We start from the raw sequence: 25,535 nt of genomic DNA on the forward strand, positions 1-25,535 counted from the left end.
ACGATTAGCCAGGGGTCGCCTAAGACCATCGAAAATATGGATTGTTGTTGTCTATTCTTTTATTGCTGTATGTGTATGGGGAGGGGGGGTCGCGGCAGAGTGGGGGTATGTAAAAAGGGGTCGCCGAGCATAAAAGGTTGAGAACCGCTGGCCTAAAGGCAGCACGGAAAACCAACTATATACCCCACCCCCCCCAACACTGTCCACAAATGAGATTGGACCAAAGCGCTCCGAGCATGCTATATGCATGAAAGTAGCGCTATATAAAAGCTATAAATATATAATATTCCATTATATACGCCAATGTATCACTCAATCGTTTATCGACGCCTGGCTGGCACAGTTACCCCCCTTAATATATTTTATCTCCCCTGTAATTGGTAATATGTTACTTTCTGTTTCCCCAGCAGCTTACAGTGTTTTTTATAACACTGTCTATAGCAGGGGTTCTCAACCTGTGGGTCGCGACCCCCTTGGGGGGTCGATTGACGATTTGCCAGGGGTCGCCTAAGACCATCGAAAATATGGATTGTTATTGTCTACTCTTCTATTTCTGTATGTGTGTGTGTGGGGGGGGGTGGGGGGTCGCGGCAGAGTGGTGGATTGTAAAAAGGGGTCGCCGAGCTTAAAAGGTTGAGAACCGCTGGTCTATAGAATATTTTTCAAAGCTGAGTTAGATCCATTATTTTACCTGATCTGTCCAGGTGTTCATAAATGTACCGCGGAAGATTGTCAACGTGAGACAGCACAAAAAAAAAGGGACGGGCTGAAGGTTTGCAAGGCATAACTCCTAACACCAGAACTAAATGTTCACAGTTTCTGGACACGAACTTTACGACAAAAAGAAACAAAAAATAATCAGAAAAACATTGAAGATCGAAATTGGACGTTGAACAGACTTAGATCAAATTAGATTTGCATTAGATAGGTTAACATGTATACGACACTGTCAGGGCACATATCCCGTTCGGTTGACGAACGAATGCCAAAAGTAAATTTTCTGGAGAGCTTAAAGGTGGTCGGAATAACAGAGGTGCCCCCCGAAAAGGCTCTAAAGACCAGCGTAAGCGCAAGCTTGCCTTAACTGACATAGAAGAGAGCACCTGGCAGCAGGCGGCTTCTAAACGAGACAGGTGGAGATCTCTTACAAAGGTCGCCAAATATACAGGAGGCTGAACAGAAATCTGCAAAAGGCGAAATAAAGAAAAGAGAACATCGGATATGTCAGCGCTGGTTGTGGCAAAACATGTAGGTCACTTTGTAGCGACGTGAAAACCAGTTCTTTGGACATGAAGATACGATTTAGTATTTATGCTGTATATGTTTCTAGGTTTTTCTAATAAAGATTTTCTTCATCCTAAACACATATCTACTAACTGACGGATGAACGCGCGCTAAATTTCGAATTCTGTGCTGCCTTAACAACACTCTTCTGCATTTACCTCGTCTGCTAGTTCTCTAGAAGTTTACTGTCTTGATCAGAAGGAATACAGATCTAGATCTAGAAGTTTCAGAAAAGAACAATTGCATCGTAACCATAATGACGCTTGTAGCATTGTCACACACACGCACAACACACACACACACACACACGTGGAAACAAACGTACACACACATGTCTTTTTTGCATATATAGTGAATTAAATAATTTCAGGCAGCGACAATAACTCTCCTGAACAACGCGATACAATTTAGCGGTCGCCAAGTTGCGTTTAATTTTTTTGAAATTGCGCCTATTTCTGATAACATCGTCTGCTTAGTATGCCAGGTCTGAGAGAGAGAGAGAGAGAGAGAGAGAGAGAGAGAGATGGGGCAGGCATGGAAAGGAAGGGACATTTCTATCGTCATCAAAATTGAGTCGAAGATGAATGGATATAAATAAAAACCAAATTGGCCTGCTCGGTGAATGTCGCTGCGACATTTAACTTTTGTCATCCGCACCACCTAGGAGACAATGGCCTCGTCTGCTGCACAAATGTCAGCGGCTACCAGGGGATCTCGCAGCGACGACAAAGCACCATCCCTACCTGACCTGGTTTTAATGATGCAGCAATCAAACTGGCTGTGGGATCAAAGGAGCCATGGGGGATGGGGTCGTTCTCAAGAAATGTTGCTAAAAATGACAAGACCAAAAAAAGCAAGTACATGGGCAGATGATGTTAAAATCGTTTGGGTTGTGGGAGGCGACGGCGTTGACAAGGATGTCATGACGCCAGCACAACGACCAAACTTTTCGCCAGCTAAAGTCTGGTGCCCAGAGTCAGGTGGTCTGATGGACGTCCACGACTTCAAAATCTCAATTTTTCAACGGGATTCAAACTCGCCACTCCTTGCTTTGGGAGCCAAGAGGTTCTACGCTGCACATTTAACTTCATACAAAAAAAAATGGAAAAATTGTAAGTGTAATAATCCTTTCTTAGCTAGACGAACAATCTTGATAAGTATTAATTCACACTAGAAAAGTGATTGTATGATATTCAATAACTTGTTTTATACAGTCATAGACTTTTGCCTGTTTGACTTTGTCATCCAACTTAGAAGAGGGTTCATTGAACTCAGTAATTAACGGATCTTTCCCCTCCTCAAACATTTTTTTCTAGATTTAACACCTCAATAAGTTGCTAATATCTTACACTCCAACATTTTAAACAAGGTGCACGGTGGCCGAGTAATAAAGCGCTTGGGAGGGTCCCAAGTTTGAATCTCAGCGAAGACTTGAGTACACCCAACTCTAAATGGGTACCTGGCATTAGTTAGGGATTAGGGACATTATGGAAAGTACATTAGGGAAAGTACATTAGGGAAAGCACATTAGGGAAAGTACATTAGGGAAAGTACATTATGGAAAGTACATTAGGGAAAGTACATTAAGGAAAGTACATGAGGGAAAGTACATTAGGGAAAGTACATTAAGGAAAGTACATGAGGGAAAGTACATTAGGGAAAGTACATTAGGGGCATGAGGGGAAAGTAGTGGGGGGCTGGTCGATGTGCTGGCAACATGACACCCTCCTTAATCGTCGGCCATAGAAACAGATGACCTTTGCCCTAGGGATCGCAAGGTTTGAAAGAGGAACTATACTTTACTGTATTTTATACAAGATCGTAAGAGCATAAAAAAAACTTTTAATTTTTTTTTCCATTACGACATGACTTACGGTTTGAGAATCCTAAACTTTGGGTAGTAGATTTAAGATAATGTCTCACTCGACACGACAATGCAAACGACTCGGGGAGAGGGTGGAAAGTTGTAAAGAAAAAAACAAAAACCTGTTGCGTTGGTGGGGTGGGGAGGTAGTTGTGAAAATGGCTTTTCTAATTCCAAAACTTTGCGATGTCAGAGTGTTATATCGGTACTGTCATCTGTAACCCTCTAGCCGGGCTCGCTGTGTGTGACTAGAGCTCGCTTCATTAACCCTCGTGAGAAAAAGACAAGACGATAGAGAGATTATATTCTCCGGATGAAAATTGGAACTCTCTTTTCCCTACTGCTAGGACAAATAGGTCGATATGACGTCATCAAAAATGGTTGTTTATTTTCTTTTTTTTTTTAAGTTTTCAACTGTTAAACATATAAAGAAATATGCAAAGCAAGCTGTACTTGCATCATTTTAAAAAGTCATTTTCATAAGTCGTTTACTATGACGGCAAATCGATCTATAGAACCGGTACGTGGCCTACAATTAGAGATTTTAATCTATGTCCGGAAAAAAATATGTAAATAGCAAGCTTTTATGGTGTATCCGCTGTATAAACTAAATGAAGTGTTGTTAAGCTAGTTGTTTTTTTTTTTAAGTCATTTGATACTTTTTGTGCACTATTAGCACTATTGGTAACTTCTAGTTGGCAGTTAAGTTCACTTTAACGTCTTTGACATTTTAGTTTATAGCAAAAGTCACCCTTTTTTTATTATTGATTTCTTATTGCTCGCACTGGAGAGGTTGAATTGCACTATTGCGCACCGTGCGCACATGCTGCTTAAAATCTTCAGGGCTCAAACTCTCGGGACCTTCGCTAATAAGAAAAGCGCTCTGAAAATTTAGCCACCGCGCTTTCTATTTATTAGTGCAGCGTGGGAACGTATTGCCGCTAAGGGAAACCCTCGAAATGTCAAAAGTAAATTCACATGTCAATTAGAATGTCATGACTCTACCATGGCATGTCACCGTTGCTACAAACATGCACATTAAAAAGCGTTCGCGAAAAAAAAAAAGAGTGGTCGCCTTCCCACACCCACAAGAGGCTCACCACGGCCAGTACAAACACAAACACACACACACAACCTAGTACAGACTCATCACACAAAGTCACATAATGGGGAAATAATTCATAACACACAAACATAGACATCTTAATTGCTACATCGCTTCTTGTTATCTGCACTTGGTTAGATTTACGCATAAACAATTCTGAACATATTTAATAGAATTCTGTTTTTACTTTATTTTACACCACGGTATAGTGTACCAACAGTCTACAAGATGTCATTGAAATGGACAAAATATAACGTTCTGTCAACTAATGTGATTAATGTAATTACAATATAGATAAATACAGGTATGTAGCATCTACGTACAGTCATCCATAAAGAGTACTTTTTTTTTTTTTTTAAAGTGCATATTTTATGCAAATAAGTAAAACCATTTTTAATACAAGATTTAATATACAGTTCGTATGAGGGTAATAACTATAAATTTATAATAGTAGTCAAAACACTGACAAGCCTCAGGGGTCAACGTTGAGTTTGTGACTAGCACGAACTCTCCTTATCATCTTCTCATTTAGTTATTCATTTAATTTGAAATCCCTGTATCGTTGTTACGACAAAAGAAAGAACAGGTACAAACTAACTGTGTTTGAATTCATCCGAACAGTGTACCGATGTTTCAAAACCTGCATACAGAAGTTACCTGGCCAAACTATTTAGGGGGGAGGAGAATGGACAGACCGGGGTGACACTGAACATAACTCCAGGTGTAAGTTACATCTTAGTATACAACACACACTATCTTTTTTCTCTCTCTTTCTTTCTCTCTCTTTCCGTCTCTTTCTCTCTTTTTGTTTCTCTCGTTGTTTCTCTTTCTCTCTTTTACATTCTCTCTTTTTCATTCTCTCTCTTTTTCTTTCTCTCGTTGTTTCTCTCTTTATCTCTCTTTGTTTCTCTTTCTCTCTTTGTTTCGCTCGTTGTTTCTCTTTCTCTCTCTTTGTTTCTCTCTTTGTTTATCGCTTTCTCTCTCTTTTTCTTTCTCTCGCTTTTTCATTCTCTCTTTCTTTCTCTCTCTTTGTTTCTCTCGTTGTTTCTCTCTTTCTCTCTCGTTGTTTCTCTCTTTCTCTCTCTTTGTTTCTCTATTTCTCTCTCTTTTTCTTTTTCTCTCTTTGTTTCTCTTTCTCTTTTTCTCTCGTTGCTTCTCTCTTTCTCTCTCTCTTTGTTTCTCTCTTTCTCTCTCTTTTTCCTTTTTCTCTCATTCTTTCTCTCTTTTTCTTTCTCGTTGTTTCTATCTCTTTGTTTCTCTCTTTGTTTCTCTCTTTCTCTCTCTTTCTCTTTTTCTCTCTTTGTTTCTCTTTCTCTTTTTCTCTCTTTGTTTCTCTCTTTCTATCTCTCTCTTTGTTTCTCTCTTTCTCTCTCTTTTTCTTTTTCTCTCTTTGTTTCTCTCGTTGTTTCTCTCTTTCTCTCTCTTTCACTTTTTCTCCCTCTCTCTCTGTAAACTAAACGATGCTGTGTGAGCAATGACCACTCAAGAATTGAATAACAAAAGGGGCGGGGGCGGAGGTTGACATTTGAGAAACAGGGAATCATTCTTACGGACAATTATCACCCACACGTGAATACGGATCGTGTAAATTAGGTTGAAGTAGGTTGATACGACACCGACTGTTGTGTATCAACTTACATATCGGTCAACTTACAGGATACAGTGTTAGCTGCATGTGACAAAGCTATAAATAACCATGTCAGCTCAGATATATAGGTTACTAGTGCAGCCATTTTACTTTCCCCCCCCCCCCCCCCACTGCTCTGAAAGCGATAAGATTATTTGAAATCCCAATTGTGTACCCCTGGTGTATCTTTTTAATTAAAACTGCCTTTTAAAAAAATAAAATTTTATGTGACCTTTTTTAACAAGACAATTTGGTGGACAGTACAAATGAGCTTGGAGGCCCGGTGGCTGAGAGGTAAAGCGCTTGGCTACCGAACCGGGGTCCGGGGGTTCGAATCCTGGTGAAGACTGGGATTTAACTACAGGATCTTCGGGCGCACCTGAGTCCACCCAGCTCTAACGGGTACCTAACGTTAGTTGGGGAAAAGTAAAGGCGGTTGGTCGTTGTGCTGGCCACATGACACCCTCGTTAACCGTAGGCCACAGAATCAGATGAACTTTACATCATCTGCCCTATAGACCACAAAGTCTGAAAGGGGAACTTTACTTTTAAAAATGAGCTTACAGAAACTTTGTACGAAATACGTCACTTAATGTACTCTTCACGAGCGAGCCTCAAAACATTTAAAACAGGATTTAAACTCATCGCCTTCGGTTGAAAAGTTAATCTTTTGCCCTCATTCATAAGGGCCCAAAGATCCCGAAATTAAAAATCTCAGTCTTCACCAGGATTCGAACCCGGGACCCCAGGTTCGAAAGCCAAGCGCCTCCTTTTCTGGAAATACTAGAACATATCTACCACCCAAGACAATTTGTCACACATGTGCACAATACAATTTGAATATTACCACTGGGTTAGCAGGTTAACATGTACACAGCACACAATGCTATGTTGTAAAGTTGCTATGTTGTAAGTTGCTATGTACAGTTCATCATGAACACACCAAGGCCTTTTTTACCTGATTCAACGTGGAACGCTGTTGCCAAACAGTACACACGTACAACTCACACTTATCCGAGACGGTGCAGGCCACACCAATGTATCCAATCCAGTTCTGGATGTCATCCAGGAGCTACACTTCCAAAACGTACCAATCCCTCTGTATACCCCCCTCCATGTGTTATCCTCATCGAACTATCTTACCTACGACTCCCCCCCCCCCACCCCCCACCCCGACATCTCTTTTTCCAAATCAACCGCCATATCGCCAACAGAAATCTCCAGGTGTTTCCAAACGTCAGACTACCTTTTACCCAGGTATCCCCTCCCCACCACCCCAACCGTTCATTAAGTCCTTCTCCAGTCTTACAACCAGGCATTCAGTCTGTTGATACAAAAATGTCAGCCCCCCCCCCCTTTTTAAAAAACCCACAGACTTCCACTTCGGTACATTGACTGAATCAAGTGATTTATTAAAGAGAATAGTCAAAGCCTTTTTTTATTTTTTTATTTTGTAGTTTTCTATTTATGAAACAGCGTAGTACCTGAATGGCAGCACTTACCTGGCCAAAACATTTGGGTTCATATTAAAAGTCAAGGATTCTCAAACCTCTACAAGATATGAATCCGCCCCTATGGCAATAAAAAAAAAATCATCTTAACAAACATGCTTTGAGTACAGCAAGGATGATTGCCTTGACTGGTCGTAAAAGTCGTGCTTAAGACCTTCGTCTTGAGACCTTGCGATTTATGGGGTAGATGGTGTTAAGGTCCTCTGGTTTTTTTTTTGTTTTTTTTTTTGCCAACGGTTAACAAGCATGGTGTCATGTGGCCAGTACAACGACCAGCCGCCTATACTTTCCCAAGCTCAAGACAGGTGCCCATTAAAGTAGGGTGGACTCAGGGGCGACATAAAAATCCCGTAATTCGAGCTCAAGATTCGGAAGCAGAGTGCTTAACGCACTCAGCCACTGCGCCCACCGTCACATTGGTACAGGGTTTCGAAACCTACCTCCAACATTCAATGAAGTCCAGCAACTTAGTAATGAAGAGGCGAACAGATTATAATAGCTGAACTGTTCCAAATAGAGAAAATAAGAGATGACAATATAAACTCCTGGAATATAAGAGTTTATTCGTGCCGAGAAGGAAGTGTGTACTAGAATGTTGTGCAGCTACCACAACGATTTATCAATTTTGTAATAGCCCAAGGAAACCAAGTGGCGTTTCAAAAGACGTTCAATGTTTCTATTAGGCACGCATTGAATTGTATGTATCTTATCTTATTCTTATATAATACAGACGTTACTTAAAAAAAAAAGATTATTACGACCTACGCGTTGTGCATCTAGTATGCATGTTAACCAATGACCTAAGTTCTGCCTATCATTACGGCCTACGCGTCGTGCATCTAGTATGCATGTTAACCTAATGACCTAAGTTCTGCCTATCATTACGGCCTACGCGTCGTGCATCTAGTATGCATGTTAACCAATGACCTAAGTTCTGCCTATCATTATGGCCTACGCGTCGTGCATCTAGTATGCATGTTAACCTAATGACCTAAGTTCTGCCTATCATTACGGCCTACGCGTCGTGCATCTAGTATGCATGTTAACCAATGACCTAAGTTCTGCCTATCATTACGGCCTACGCGTCGTGCATCTAGTATGCATGTTAACCTAATGACCTAAGTTCTGCCTATCATTACGGCCTACGCGTCGTGCATCTAGTATGCATGTTAACCAATGACCTAAGTTCTGCCTATCATTACGGCCTACGCGTCGTGCATCTAGTATGCATGTTAACCAATGACCTAAGTTCTGCCTATCATTACGTCCTACGCGTCGTGCATCTAGTATGACCTAAATTCTGCCAAGTCATTGGTTTGGTTGGATGGTTCAAGCAACCCATTCCATGCTCAAATAGCATATATTTTTTGTAAGTTCCTTCAGAAATGAAGGGGGAAAGGTTTGAACCAAAGACCATCACAACGACAGCCAGAAGCGCAAACCAAAACCACAAGGCAGCTCACTTAAAAGAGAGTCGTCAGCCTAATTGGCGCCCATTTTCGATCTGTCTGGAATGTAAACTAGATATCAATTTTCAAATCTTCCTCAAAAACATATTGAGACCATAAAAACATATATAAGAACGGACACGATATCCATAAGTATTTATATGACGCCTAGAACATTATCTTAATCGATACTGCATGGTATTATGGTCTGGTGCTTAGAAATGTACCTCCCTGATCAATATAAGGGGAGTTAGTCAACATATCGTAACGGCTGGTAGACAATAGTGAAGCATTAGTCTAGGATCTGAACCTATGTTTTGGGGGCAAGACAGTCATTTTTACTTAGTCGCCAAGGATCTTTACCCCGGCCCCCATTTTTTTTCCTCCAAATCAGCGTATGTCGCTATGTCGCCATGGGGGGAGCTAAGCGAGCTCTTGAAATTTTGGAAACTTTCCCTTCTGCAGTTTGAGAACCGCTACATATAGGCAATAAAATGAAAACTATAAGTAAAGAATTACATTTTTAAAGCATTTTCTGCAAATGTCTAAAACCATGCGCGGCATTAGAGGGGCCTCTTATTAATGGCAGATGTTTGGTGTGTGAATCACGGGGTGCACTCAAGCGTGTCGAAAAGTAAATACACTGCTCGACAAGTCTGCCCCTCCCCCCCCCCCCCCCGCCTTTTTTTTTAAATGCCGCCTTTTTTTTTAAATACGTATGTGCATTAATGCCTCGTCTTTAATGCCGACGTCATGACAGACGTGTTCACATTGTGTGTCAGTATGCCAAAACTTCACACCAACACACACACACACACACACCTCTGGCTGTATTAGCGAGGGCATTGTGTGTGTGTGTACAGAAATAATTCCGCGACCCCGCAGAGACCGCAAATGTGCAAGGGGCTCATTAGACGCAGACATGAAAACTGAGATACGATTTCAGACATATCCTTTTCTTTGCCCCTCTACTAAGTGCTAACTAACTCAGGCTAAATAAACATTGCAAACGATACAGGAGGCGGTTTACAGTATCGTCCCGTTACACTTTATATATATATATATATATATATATATATATATATATATATATATATATATATATATATATATATATATATATATTTATATATATATACAGACGTATTTTTGTCAGGATCTATGTTGGACTGGATACAGGATTCACCTTCACAAGTTCCTGAGGCTGGTGGACCTTTGGGGCACCACACAAGATCTAACACTGGTCTCCATTCATCTTTAGCCAGTATTAGATTATATTCCAAGGACTGATCATTCCTTAACGTTTTCTCCTCTGTCTGCCTCTTTTTTTTTATTCCTGGTACTGTTCCTTGTAGGAAAGTCTTTGCGAGCCCTGAGGATCTCGTTTATATGGCCATAGAACTTGCGTTTTTTTTGTGTGTGTATTATGATTATTATTATAAGGTATTTTGAAAGGCGCGAGTCTATGAAATAATAGGCGGTCTTTCGAGGCGCCTGAAAGGGGGACACGCAATATGGGGATTCTTTCGTGCCCATTAACTCGCCATACAAAAAATGCGATACCTCAACCACGCATTCTAATGTACCCTACCAATTAATTAGCTCTGATCTAAAATACAGTGAGGGGGATTTTTTTTTTAAAAAACAACTCTTCTAAACAAAGACTTGTCATTCAATATTTGTTCAAGCCTTACAACTATACCAGATATATCTATAGAAGTCTAACACAACTTTATACCTACCCCCACCCCCCTTTTTTTTCCCCCCAAAGTAAAAAAAAAATACGCCTATGGTTTGGGCAATCTCCAAGGATAGGACTTAAACTGAGGGCGTTGGCGAAAAAACACTTGGGGATCCTCAGCGTGGATCACCCCGCAGATAACTGCTTTGTCTGTAGGGTACAGCTATCACCCCCTGGTCCTGACCTGGACCGTTACGTGTTATCACCCACAGACATACGCTATCACGCTGCGTACGTCTTTGTGCCTCGAGCTTGGTGCCAATCAATGGAACGGTTCACTCTCTGACCACTCCACCACCTTCCCTTCCCCCTCCCTCCCCCCTTGCAAACTTTTACCTTCAAACAATGTCTAGACTGTCTAAGGTAAACGGGTTGGCCTTTTGCCCATGTTCAAAGCCAGCTTGACCTATGTCCAGGTTAGTGAGACCTTTGGCTATCTGCCTTTGAATGTTACATATTCTTATGGTGAAGAGGAAGAAGGCTTCTAGTCATAACTTGTATTGAAAGCACCACTTCTATAAACTAATGCAATACTGACAGCAAATTATGACCTATTATCGACAAGTCAATGGATAACGAGAGAGAGAGTATTGGCTGAAAGGTTGAGTTTCCAAATCGAGGACTGTCAGGTTAATGTCCGGTCAGCTTTAATGGATACCTGAGTTAGGGAAAGGTATAGGGGGTTGGTCTGCCCACAAGGAATCGTTAACCGTGGGCCACTTAAAACAGGTTGCCTTTTTTTTTTTTTCCATGTTAATTGTTTATTGACAATACTGGGTATCTAAACCAACAAAAATTGGGAACAAAATAAAACAAAACAACAGTGACCAGATATGCAGATATACAAGACATTTTATCAGTATAACTTTCATTAACACTAAAAGGAATTTCTTTACTCTAATGTTTAAATAATGTTTATTGTTTCTTTTATAGCTTTTCTGACAATGCATATGAAGTCATATCGGTGTGCTGCTAGGACAACGCTTAGTTTCTTAATTTCATTCTTTTTATAACGGATTCTGGCTTCTTTGTCGCAGAACTCAGAAAGACACAAAGATAGAGGCACATTCCCTATTCCATACGCTAGAACAAATTCGTACAAGTGCTCCTTCTTCCCTAGTGGCATTAGAGAATGGGAAGGGTTGCCTGAATCAGCCAGGAAAACCAAGGAAGTCATTGATTAACATGTATGACTAGATTGAAACATGAAATGCGTAGGACGTAATTATATTCTATTTTGAAGTAAAGTCTGTAATATATAAGATAAGATATAGAAGATTGCTGTAGCATTCCAATATCAGCAAAACATACACAGAATGCTAAGATTCAATCCCAGGTAGCCCATATGAACAGTGGCATCACATTAAATGTCCTCTCAGCACGTGATGTTCACATCAGAATAAATCTTACAGAGATTAAAATATGCATTTAGTGTACACCTCTCTTTACTCCTTTTGACGGGTGTAATGGGACATAACTTATCAAGCCAGTGAGTTTCCTCCCCCGAGGCTATTATGATAAGTATTTACATTCAATAACTCTGCCACCATTAGCTGTCGTAGGCGCCAAAAACAGACAGGAAAGTGAACAGATTTATACAGCCAAGTGCGTCGTATTATGAAATCTAGGTATCTTAGAGAGTTAAAGGACCTCATTCAAGTATTTTAAAGGCGCTTATTTTTCGAAGTTTTCTACCTAGTGTTTAGTCACTGCTTAGTAATTATGAAGACGTAGACTCATTAAAGGCAAATTGTTGTGGCATGATATATTGGACCTATGTTTGCACAGCTTTCTCATACTATTATTATTTATCCTAAACTAAGTGCAACTCATTAACATATTAGATTTTAAAAAAAACGAAGCAAAACGAAGGTGCAATAGATGACTCACAAATAAATACTAGCATAGGTCGTCGCAAACTTCACCACAGGTATCTCTACATAGGTCCATGCAATAAACGAAATATAAATAGTATTGATTATTTATTCGGGTTTTTTTTTTTTTTTGGTGTTTAGTTTGAATCGAGCCAAGTAGTGACGGGTCTATTGACTAGTAGAAACTAAAATGTACGTGTTACTCTTGTACGTCTGGAGGTATTTGTCTGCTAGTGGCATGTTTAAATGGAAACTGTCAGCAAGCTATGTAGCAGACGACACACATTCATTACGAATACATATCTCCAGTCTGTGCTACATTCTTAGACTGCTATGCATGTAGCCATGAACAAAAAGGCTGGGTGGGGAGGGAGGGGAAGGGGGGTACGAAGTGCTAAGCCGAAGGGATTAATACAGTTTTTAGGTGGTTTTTTTTTTTTGTTTTGTTTTTTTGAAATACATAATAGTTCAAAGGCGGATCATGGATGCAGTGGCGAGGAATTAACGGGATTAAAAAGGGGGGGGGGTAGTGGAGAGTGCGAAAATGTGAACAAAATAAATAAATAAAAAGGTTGGGAATCAGTGGGAACTCAGATCTTGTGATCGCGAAGGCAGGGTGTTGGTCTGCGACAGCAAGTGGGGCAGGGCCGGCCTTAGGGATACGCAAACTAGTCCTGGGACCTCCGACTGGTGTGGGCCACGCATAGGACTCAAAACAATTTTTTTTTTAAATAGAAGAAATAGCGACACATGTGTCCATTGTTGCTGGAGTCACTGGGTTTGAAATGGTTTTCGTTATTTTTATATTAACACTGTTTAATATTTTTTGCCTTTCATTTCGGGCCATCTAGTTCACTTCGCCTATGGCCTCCATCATCTATATTACTTATTATCGATTATTAACTCATAACATGCGGTATTTAAAAACATAAGTTAGTATTAAGAGATTTGTTGTTTTTTTTTTACAATACTTCTATATAAGTCAGCCCTTCACGGAACCTGGAACCTAGACGCTGATCTCAAAAAACGGCTCTAACGATGTTTCTAGAAATTAAAACAATTAACGTACATCGTTAATAAAGAATTACTAGCTCGTTGGCGACATGGAGAAAACTTTAGTTTGACCGTTATAATTTTTCCAAGTAAAAAATAATCAATAAATATAAATTTGGCTGGAGACTATATCTAGGTCTAGAGCCAATATGACGTAATGAACCAAACTTAAATTATTTTTATAAAATTATTTTATAATATTTGAAGTTTAATAATGGAGGTTTTTCTTCTTTCTTACTGTTTTCTTTTCTTGGTTTTGCTTCTCCATTTCCTCAACATGAGCCCACATGGTGAATCATGGCTATTCTTTAATTTTATTTCTGAAGTTGTTCGCACTGTCCGAGCAGTTCGTAACCGTCCGCGGGGAATTCTTTGACGGGAGTTCGCGGGCATTACGGTTTGAGAACCACTAATGAAAACTATACTTTTTTATTATTATTAATTCTAGGTCTAGACGTACACTAAGGAATGCAATACAATAGTACACTGGACTATTGACTATTGTATTAAAAATTGCCTGGCGGTAGCCAACATTGTTGTTTCATGTTTCAATATTTAAAATCAAAGCTTAAAACCTGTTCTGAGACTATCCAAGTATATCTTTATAAAACATTTTTTTACATGTTTTTCATTTCAACAGGAAAGTTGTCCTATTGGATACAACATTGAATAATACGGCTAATTGATTGGATTGGATGATATACAGATCAAGCGTGAAAAACAAAAGGAAATTTTAAATTATTTCACAATCTAAATTTCATCATACAAGTTATACGAAATGATTTATTTATAAATAAATAAAATGCACTAAAATGGAAATTCAGAAACCAAAAAAAAAAATCATAATAATTTAATCAGCGGTAGTCTCTCTCTCTATATATATATATATATATACAAATGCAGGATGGCTGCCTGGTCGTGCGGCTTGCGCGCTGGACTGTCGTTCGAATTTATCGATGGTCAAGTGTTCAAATCCTGCCCGCTCCCATGCCCCGTCGTCCAGCGGGAGGTTTGGACTAGGAAGTAAACTATCTTCAACTCTGAAGGAACATCCGAAACATGTAAAACTAAACAAAAACAAATGTATACTATGTACAGCCTTTACTACTAAACTTTGTTGAATTGTGTGTTAATTGGGTGTATTTAGTTTTGTTTTTGCTTGCCTTGTAGCTGATGAAGGCATCGTGGCCCAAACGTCCCTTTTTTTTACTTGATCCGGCAGGGTCACATATTTAACTTTTCTATAGCTAGATCTAGCAATAATCTACAGTCTCATTCTGTTTCAACTGACAATTATTTCGCTTATAATAACGACAATATGTCCACTCAAAACATGACATCAACTACAGTCTATATGTCCGCACAACACATGACAACAACAACAGTCAATATGTCCTCACAACACATGACAACAACTACAGTCTATATGCCCACACAACACATGACAACAACAACAATCAATATGTCCTCACAACACATGACAACAACTACAGTCTGTATGTCCACACAACTCCGGCTGTATGTCACACTTTGGGTCAACAGCGCGTTGTCACATTCAGCAACACTGCGACAGACAGAATTCGTAAAATACCTGATGTTAGAAGACACCCCCCCCACACCACCACCACCACCATCACCCATTCTTTTCCCACACCTTACATCCACACACTCACAGATGCACTCCCGACATACACGCTCACATATACCCTCTCAGCCCCCCCCCTCCCCTCCCCTCACACCCATACCTGTCCCCCGTTCCAACACACACACACGAGTTGACAAGAGTGGACTTACCTTCATTTTGTCAAGGTAATCCCTTTTAGCCTTTGCCTTCTGCCCCCGGTTAATCCGAGTGTCGAAAGTTCACGAATGTGCAAAAGTTGAAAACTCAAGTCTCACACAAAATTGTTTGTTTTTTTCTTTTTTTTTTTTAGCAGTAACAAAAACACCAAGAAAATACTCTATACGTAGTTCTAAATACGAAACCACTACTACAGACGTAGCGCACTACAAACACTTTTGTTTTAAAAGTAAATAATTCTTGTATCTGCACGCGTTTGTGTGTGTTTAAGTGAACAAACACTTTTGTTTTAAAAGTAAATAATTCTTGTATCTGCACGCGTTTGTGTGTGTTTAAGTGAAATCCGATTAAATCACTAGAAAAAGAGAAACACGCAAACAATATATAATAATAATTGAATTTATGGAGCGCTGTTAACAAACAAAATGTAGGCTCAATGCGCTATTAGGCATAGAGGGGAAAAAAATGCATGATTACTTTTAGGTGTTCTTCATAGTTTTCATTGTAAAAAGTAAATGTTCCCATTTCAGACTTTCCGATCTATAGGGCGGACGATGTTAAGGTCATCCGTTTCTTTCGAGCGGCTAACGAGCAGGTTGCCATATGGTCAGCACAACGACCGCCTTTACTTTCGCCAACTTAAGTCAAGTACCTATAGAGTTGGGTTGTCTCAGGAGCTCCCTAAAAATCCCGACATTCAAAATCCCAGACTTCGCCGAGATTCGAACCCAGGATCCCAGGTTCGGAAGCCAAGCGCTTACCTATTCAGCCACCGCGGCCCCTTAATTTTATTGTGATGACTGATAATTATATCCATTGGGGCCATAAACATCGAATAATTTAAGCCACTTGTGTAAGTTTGTGATAAAATACTCCACACTTGACAAAATACTTAAATAAGTCTTAATGTCGTGAGTTCTTCGGAGTGCCTGCTGGGACACTCTGACGTCAGTTTCCTCGTGACGTCACCACGATTCAGAACGTAGTCGCACCGCACCATAGTAGAGGTGCACTTAGATGTGCAACTTAGAGCTGCACTTAGAGGTGCAACTTAGAGGTGCAACTTAATAGTAAAACTCATATAATATGGCCCAAACACGCTCGCATTTCAAAGTAGATGGTTCCAACATACTACAGAGAGAGAGAGAGAGAGAGAGAGAGAGAAAGGGCTAGAGAAACAGAGAAATATAATTTGCGCTCAAAGTTTTCCCAGAACTCTCTTGTGGATCAGGCAGTCTCTGGTAAAGTGAGGTAGCCAAGGTTTAGAAGTGATCTATTGTGAGGTAACCCTAGTGTAGTAGGGAGTAACGTGTAAAGTGAGATAGCCCAAGTGTAGTATGGGTCTCTGGTTCAAATAGGTAGCCAAGGCGGAGTAGAGAGTCTCTATTTTAAAGTGAGGTCACCTTGATGGAGTACAGGACCTCTATAAAAGTGATGTAGCCCTGGTGGAATAGGAAGTCTCCAGTTAAAGTGGAGGTAGCCTTGTTTGGATGAGGAGTCCCTCATAATGTAAGGTAGCCTTGGCGGACTAGTGAGCCTCCAAGTAAAGTCAGGTAGCCCTGTTTGGATAAGGAGTCCCTGATAAAGTGAGGTAGCCCTGGTGAAATAAGAAGACCCAATTTAAGTGAGGTAGCCTTGTTAAGGTAGGGAGTCGTATAGCAAGGTAGCCCTGGTTGAAGCAGGATGTTATCATTTGATAGTTTAATCCCCACAACCATTACATGCGGTTGGATCTGATACTAGCTGTGATATGGTTCCCCCATACATAAAAAAAATATACAAAGAGGACCCCCCACCCCCCCCCCCTTCTTTGTCTTCTAACAAGTTAATCTCGGGAGTGTTATAAATATATCGACGACACCTTAACATGTATATAAATACAAACACGCACACACACATATAAGGGCATTAACCAGGCGCATGAAAAATGTATCTAATTTACATATCAAAGAGAAATTTGGGGGGGGGGGGGGAAATTACGCGAGACCTGTGGAGGTTTTTACAAAGCTTTTATCAGCTCTGTCTGTCTAGTAAAACGTTTGTAGACAATATTTCTTCCACACCTAATCTCGGATTAATTTTGCAATTATGCACAATTATTTCTTTTTACCTGACAACACAAGAATCAAATTTTAAAAAAATTAACCAATTAGTTAATTAACAATTGATAATTGATTATTTTGTTTGTTATCTTGAACTAGGTAAATAAACCGTAATTGACAGATGTGGTGGTATAGCCCGGTATAGGTTTAATTCGTCCCCTTGAGGACCCCCGAGTGAACATTTTTATTGCATTTAAAAAAACGATCATGTCAACATTCACCAAGGCCCCCCCCCCCTTCTTCCCGCCCCCTGTCACAAATTGTCCAGACAAGTGATAGGATCACAGCGCACTGAGAAGAAATTGCGCGAAACAAAAAAAAAAACAATGAGTAAAAATATTTCTAATTGCGCAGATTTATTATATTTATGTGGTCATCATATATACAATTACATGGCTGATCTAAACTAAATGATACAATTACACTTAATATAAGCTTTGTTTAATTTTTAAAAACTCTTTCTCTCCTAATCGACGATACGATCGTTGATTTGATCTCATTAAATTAATTCAATGTTTAAATTAATAAACTTGACTTTGTGTCATATAAAAAGAGCGTGCATTTCCCCTTTAATCCTGTACCAAAATGAAACATTTTCTGATCACAAACAACAAAGCTATTGAAGCTTAATCATAACAGCTTAATCATAACAGCTTAATCATAACAACTTAATCATAACAGCTTAATCATAACAACTTAATCATAACAGCTTAATCATAACAGGGGAGTGAAATGGTAACGGGCAAAAAGAAGAATTCCTTCGAAACGTGGAAAAAATAATTACGGAGAGAAAGAGTTAAAAGTATTTTTTTTAATGTTTCTCCTTGGTTTAAAGCTTTGACAAGAGAAAAAGACTCTCTTTGAGATTGCCTTAACCCTAAACTCACACGGAAATTCATCTAGTCTACTTTACACTTTCAATTATTTTTCCCAAGTTATTAAAATTAAACGGTTAATAATAACAAGCTGGCGAATCATATAGTAAGTAGGTTGAGATTGTCGGGTGGCAATCTGCTTGGCCTCTTAGCCCAGTGGCTGAAGATCAACTCCCAGTGAAGAATGAGCCTATTAATTACAAACTAGCTTTGGGGATCATCATGATCAGGTTGAGACCCTTGGACAACGGAGACATTGTGTTAACCAGAAAATATAAAAATTACAAAAGTTTATCTAAAGGGGAAGAACTCCACCCTTAAAACTATATCAACACGTTATTTCCCTTATTCTATATCAGGCCAAATAATGATTTACCAATAACTAATTGACCAATTGAGTATTTACTTTTTATTGGTTCATGTTTTGTAAATAAATAATTCTTTAGAGTATTAGCTTGATAGGAGAGTGCGCGAGGGAGAAATAACGTTAACAATTATTTAAGAGGGATAAACTCCACAATTTTAGCCATATCAGTGAATACTGAATACTTAGTTTCCCTTGTTGGTATCAAACAAATATTAATTACCAGTAATAAATTGACAAATAGGTTATTGTTTTTAAAATTGATTCATGTCTTGTCTCTGTCAGTGATTAATTGTGCGAAGTTTCAACTCGATCCGAGAATGGGTGTGGGAGAAATAACGTGTTCACACTTTTACCAGACAGACAGAGTTGATATAAGCTTTGTAAAAAATAAATAGACATGTTCATTTTAAGTTGACAATGACACAAATTATTCTAATGTATATAAACTAAATTATTAACTTGAATTCTTGTTATATTTTTGATGCTGAAGTGAGTCTATTCTTACCGCTTCGCATTCGTGGCAAAGAATTTGGACAGTTTATGAACAATTTTAAATTGAACTGTTGTGTAAACTAACGTTAGTGTCTTATGTGTTGTTGGCAAGGTAATCTCTTCAGTACTGAATAACCATTTATATTTCTTGGAATCTTTGGGCTTCCATAGGAAACAAGGACAGATCCTTCCCAAAGAATCCCAAAAAACTTCGTTCGTCTACAACACAGGACAATGGACAGCCCAGTGATCGTCAAGTTTGGACAGTTTATGAACAATTTTAATGTGAACTGTTGTGTAAACCGTAAACTTATGTTAGTGTCTTATGTGTTGTTGGCAATGTAATCGCTTCAGTACTGAATAACTGTCAAAGTACAATGTTAGTGTCTTATGTGTTGTTGGCAATTGTAGTGTTAAGAGTGTGTACGTAACTCTATTCAGTGGCGTGCCATCCATGGAGCGAAGGGATTCAATGGACCTGGTCCCACGACCATTAGAGGCCCAAAGCCGGAGGGGTAGCAACAATGGCGTAAAGTGGTTCATTGCACTTGGGCCCATGACTCTTGACTAGTTGGGGCTCACGTGAGAACTTATGGATGACACTAAAGCCCTGATGTTCACGAATTAAAATTTCGACACAGCTGCTAATTATTCATTTTTTTCGAAGCTCAATCAGTTTCTTTATTTTTTTGTATTTAAAATGTTTTATAATAAATCTTGTTTTATGAAACAATGAACTCCATAAAATTTAAAAAAAAAAACATGAAAAACTAATCTTGTTTGGACCACTCGCTAATGCTCCTATATCTGCGAGTATGACTTTATAATTGATGAACTCCAGCGGGTATATTACAACGAACAGTGTATTTGATCATGAACTATATACAACTTCTCAATAACCTTGACTGCTCAACAGTATTATATGGTCTGGACGAAGGTGCGTTGACCTGTTTGTCTTGTGTGTCAGTGTAAATGGAAGTATAATCTAAATGTCGAAAAAAAAATGACTAGACAATCCCAAAGATTTTAATGTTGGTATTTCGTCAGATTAAAAAACTTTTATCCTAACTAACGATAAAAATATAAATAAATAGCTAAAATTTCCTGATTGACACTTGACTTTTCAAACAATCCCAGGTTCCGGAAACTCGAATTAGTACAAACTGATTTTTTTCAATTTTGTGCATTGTCTAGTCTATAATGAACAATGGACCTCATTCACCAATCGTAAACAAACAACATTTAGCACGTGTTGCTCTATCTCTTCTATATAATTTACGATCTCATGTTTAATTCATGATGGTTGTCACGTGACAATTTTTTTGCGTTGTTTTATCAATAAGATCATCTATGGTGCCATACAGGATGAAACAGGGTGGAGGACACGCACTAACCATGAGTTATATCAATTATATGAAGACCCTCCAATAGTGAACGAAATAAAAAAGAACAGACTACGTTGGGCAGGTCACCTTGAAAGAATGTCAGACAACAGAGGGGCGAAAATCGTATACAGGCAAAAACCAAAAGGCAGGCGACCCAAAGGCAGACCCCGAATGCGATGGATAGATGACGTGGAAGCAGATCTGAAGCAGCTTGGGGTTAGGGCGTGGAGACGAAAGGCCCAGGAGAGATCTGAATGGAAGGATGTGTTAAAGCAGGCCAGAGCCCTCCATGGGCTGTAGCGCCACTGGGATGGATGGATGGATTATCAATAAGATCGCGTGACTAAATGTTGTTTGTTTACGATTGGTGAATGAGGTCCATTACAGTTTTAAAAAATGGGGAGGGGAAACTAACTGAATTTGAACTCATGACTAAAATTTCCTTAAGCCGACATACTAACTACTCTGCTAGTGAGATGCTTATGAAAATAGAAGATCGTATTGTTATCTATTGTTTGTTTCAAACTTTCTTTAAAGCGGCGAACTTATAAAGGGGTCTAATTCAGCTTATACCATCACGTCAATCAAGTACAACTTTTTTTCACTTCTTCGAGATACCTAATAAAAAAAAAAAATAATTACCAATAATTAATTAACTAATAGGTTCATTATTTTTTATTCCATAATTCTTGTGTTGTTGGGTAGAAGAAATTGGGAGACTGGGAGTCTGAGAAATAACGTGTGCAAACTTTTGACCAGTTGATTTAAGCTTTGTAAACAACACAAACAAACAAAAAGAATGACGTCCCTTCTCTTTCTGCTTAGTACATTACTTTATGCCACCGCTAAACATTTAGCGCACAATTAAGTTTCATTCTATTAAATATTTTTTTTGCTCTCAATGAATCGTAGAGTAACGAGACCAGATCACCTCCCCTGATATCTATGAATAGCTTCATACAGATTTCACATCTTCTAATTCACTATTACAACTTGCCATCGCCTCGCGTCTCGTATTTGGATCAGCCCTCGCGAATCCATCCCTCCACCCGCGAATCCATCCCTCCACCGTTGTACAGAGGCGTGACACGCTTGCTTCGGACCTTTATCAAATGTTTTGAGACGATATTCGCCGGCGATAGTCTTTGACCTGATAACCCGCATACATTATCATTATGTTCTTACCACCACGCACGCACGCACACACACACACCGCCTGTCTATCACTGGAATGTATCACGGAAAAAGACAGGATTCTTCTTTTCTTATCACACTACACTGCGTCGCTCTGTCAATCTCCATCGACAATTGCCCTGGAATTTCGTCTCTGTATGCTGGGGGCGCCTGTCACATGCGCCCCCCCCTTCCCCCCACTCGTTCCCTGCAGCACAGGGGTGCACCTCGGTGCACGGAAGCGATGGTGAGATTAAAGAGTCCGTGCACCGGTTTATGGTTATCCGGGCTTTCACGGTCTTTTGCTTGTAAGTCATTTGACTTGCACATAGTCCCTACTATAGAACCATGAGGATTGGGACAAGATAGACTTATCCACAGTAGACGTCGTAAACTTCACTAGTGTTATGGGGCAGTGGCGTGGCTAGGGATTTGAGCCCCGGGATGGCGTGAACTTTTTAGGGGCCCCTGCATTTAGTCATTCGACATGAAATAATGCACTTATTCGTAAGACAAATTTCCTTACGAACAATAAAGATTATTATTATTATATTTTATTATTATTATAATTGATCTTATTATTATAAAGCATTGTCTTCGAATCCGAAGATTAAGGATGAGTTCTGTTTTTTCACATAATCATGCACACCCATTTGCGACCTGCAAATTTTGCCACTACTTATGCGGACAAAGCCATTGTCCGCGGGAGATCTCTCTAAGCGTCTTCTCCACGTCTCTTGGACAACGGCTTTTTCTTTGGGTCTCAAGAGTGTATCCCAGCAACCTTCCTGGCATCTGTCCATATGCCAATATGCCAATATTCTTCTTCTTCTAACCAGCTTTTTCTTGATGAGCTGTAAGCTCTTTGGCAGTCTAATAAGTTAATATAATAATAATACTATGTTATACTACTATAAGCTTTACTATGACGATGTGTCAAAACATACAGACTGCAAGGGATCTGAGCAGACACCGTACATTACTGCTCTCATCCGAAATCTTTGGACTTTGGACAATGCCGACTACTAGGTATTATTAGTATTAGCCCTGTTGTTATCAAACAATAGCAATAAAAGTTATATTAATAAAACATTTGTTATTTATATACCCGTATACTTTATAGATAGATAGATAGATATATAGATAGATAATAAGATAGATAAAAAGATAGATAGATAGATAAATAGATAGATATAGATAGATAGATAGATAGATAAATAGATAGATAGATAGATAGATAGATTATAGATAGATAGACAGATAGATAGGTAGATAGATTGATAGATATATAGATAGATAGATAGATAGATAGATAGATAGATAGATAGATGTAAAAAAAATAAGAGAACAGCTTGCAATACAAAGACATTGATGTTATGTCTGGCGTGTTCTGTTATTAATAGAGACACACGGCTTCACAGTTAAGGAGATATAGATATCTCACTAGGTCTCACTAGGTCCACCTGTAATGAAATAGGCTACAACCCAATAGACCTATTCTATAATCAGGACTATTGTTTGCATCTAGAATCTGTTCTATGCCTTGATCTAAATTTCATTTAGATCTAGATATAGTCTGAATGCGTGACGTAATCATCTTCTTTTTTGAAGTAACGTCTGTATTATATAATCTAAGATATGAAAAGAACTCTTGTTGTCCACACTAGAGTGACTAGTCTAGATCTAGATCTACATCTATTTATATTAAAATCTAGATCTCTGAGTTCACTCTAGGTAAATATCTAATCTAGATCTAGCGGTGTGTGTAAGCCTAACCATACTCTAGATCTAGATCTAAATCTAGTCAGTCTTGTGTAGGACATTAAAGTCTAGTCTAGATCATCAACAGTAACACCTGAATTCGACGCAAACCTGTGACTTCGCAAAGTCTTAACTCTTAACTAGAGATTTACATCTATAGATCCATATACACACACACTTTAACCAAAAAGTATCCTATGTAAGAAAGTCCTATTTATGCACGAAAAACAATGTCCTGCACAAAAATGTCCTGAAGTTTAGCACTCACTAATTATCGTGTATCCAATATCGAAAACACATCACAAGCACCGAATCATCAAAAGCACATAGATCTAGGGGCCATAACCCTAAGTTGACACTAACAATTTCAAGCAATATTTACACTCAAGAGCAGAAGTAGCAATACGAATAGAAGAGAGAGAGAGAGGAAAAAAAAAAGCGAGGGATTCTCCCCCTCGTACCACAATCTCAGTTGGTGAAATACCGCAACACCAAGTTGTGTTTTTTTTTTTTTTTTTCTTCTCTTCTTCTTCTTCTCCTTCCTCCCCCCGTCTCGTCTGCCGCCATAGAGTTTGGCAGGTGAACGCGTTGTCTCGACAGACGAGGGCTCGCCGAGGGTCCGTCTGTTGGAATCAACTTTGTGCCGCGTCACTTGGACATGGTGTGGCTGTTGTTGCGTGGAGTGTTTCTGAATGTGCATGGCGCATTAACAAAGTCAACTTTAACAGAAGAAACGTTTGATCTAGGCACACATTTTTTTTTTTTAAACTATGTTGTTTCTGCTCAAAATTGTGTCATGGCCGCGAGGTCTTGTTAGAAAATGAGTTCACGAAACAACAAATATTTCGAAACCGTGTCAAAAAAAAAAATGAGGGGTGGGGGGGGGGGGAGCCTAATGTCACTTTAAATGACAATCAAAGTTCTGTTTTTGGGAGCAGACTATGACGCAGCGAGGATTGCTTAGAGTTTTTGAAAAATACCCAGATGTTGTTCAAATAAATACTCTTTAAAACCCATTTTTTCTTATGCAAAACAAATTTTTAACGATTTCAATGTTTGAAAAAAAAAAAAAAAGGATTAAAAATACATAAAGTATTCCTTTCAGACCTTGCGATATATAATGCAAATAATGTAGCCTAAAGCTCAACTGTTGTTACGTCCGACTGTTAACGAGAGTGTCTCGTGTCCAGCACAATGACCAACCGCCTTTACTTTCCCTAACTAACACCAGCCACCAGGTACCCAGTATAGTTGGTTGGGACTCTGAGACGTCATTACATGATTGAAGCACTACAACAGAAACCAATGAATGAAGCTTGTTTATCCTAGCCCAAGTCTAGGCTAACGAAGAACGGCGAGGAATGGCGACGGGCAGGGTTCGAACCAGGGGCTATTGAGTCGACAATTCAGAGCGCCTACCACACGACCATTTGGTGCTTCTTAAATATTTTAAGCTACTATTAAACTGGCAACATTTGGCAGAAAACAAATATTTTTAAAATAGTCAAAGCGTAAGACAGGTTAGTAAGTAAGACACGGAGGCTATTAATATATACCTTTTAATGAGAATGTTTTGGAAGGGAGATAATTTGTAGAAAACTTATTGCAATGAAAGATTTATCGTTCTTATCTACAGTTTTTTTTTAATCAAAAACAAAATATTAATTATACTACTAAGCTTAGCAGAACCAACTAAGCTAATTTTGAAACCAGAACAATATTAAATTGTATACAAGAAAACAGTCATTTATATTTAAAAATGATGATTAAAAAAAAACATTTATGTAAGTATGCTCTCTGAAACATCCACGAGTATACAACACATCTATATCTCATGACAAACACCAAACTTTTACAACACATCTTTGGACCGCTAAACTGGCTTGCGGCTAATGCGAGATTTAGGGACAAGCAACGCCACACAAAGGGAACGCGAGAGGACGAAACTCTGGCAGTCTGGCGAGAAGGCGTAGTAGTGAAATCTAGCCCGTCAACATCTAGGTTCGAAATAAAAAAAAATATTTGATGTAACAATGACCACGAGCAATTAAGTCTAAAAGGGGAATTAAATT

The 25,535-nt window shown here is 39.1% G+C and overlaps 1 protein-coding gene across 5 annotated transcripts in view; it reads right to left on the reverse strand.

Moving 5' to 3' along the window:
• LOC106054970 (semaphorin-5A-like) overlaps positions 1-24,056 on the reverse strand; it is a 190,710-nt gene extending 166,654 nt beyond the window's left edge. Inside the window, exons 1-2 of one of the 5 annotated variants that reach the window (XM_056045776.1) lie at positions 23,925-24,056; positions 15,302-15,663 (exon numbers count right to left, since the gene is read on the reverse strand). The gene's annotated coding sequence lies outside the window, so the exon portion shown is untranslated. Of the gene's footprint in view, positions 1-15,301; positions 15,664-23,574; positions 23,590-23,615; positions 23,900-23,924 lie in introns of those variants that run through there. The other 4 variants (XM_056045772.1, XM_056045774.1, XM_056045773.1 and 1 more) reach the window with 4 other exon arrangements.
• Positions 24,057-25,535: the final 1,479 nt, after the last annotated feature.

This window comes from Biomphalaria glabrata, chromosome 11, assembly GCF_947242115.1.
Source record: "Biomphalaria glabrata chromosome 11, xgBioGlab47.1, whole genome shotgun sequence".
Classification (NCBI taxonomy): Eukaryota; Metazoa; Mollusca; class Gastropoda; family Planorbidae; genus Biomphalaria; species Biomphalaria glabrata.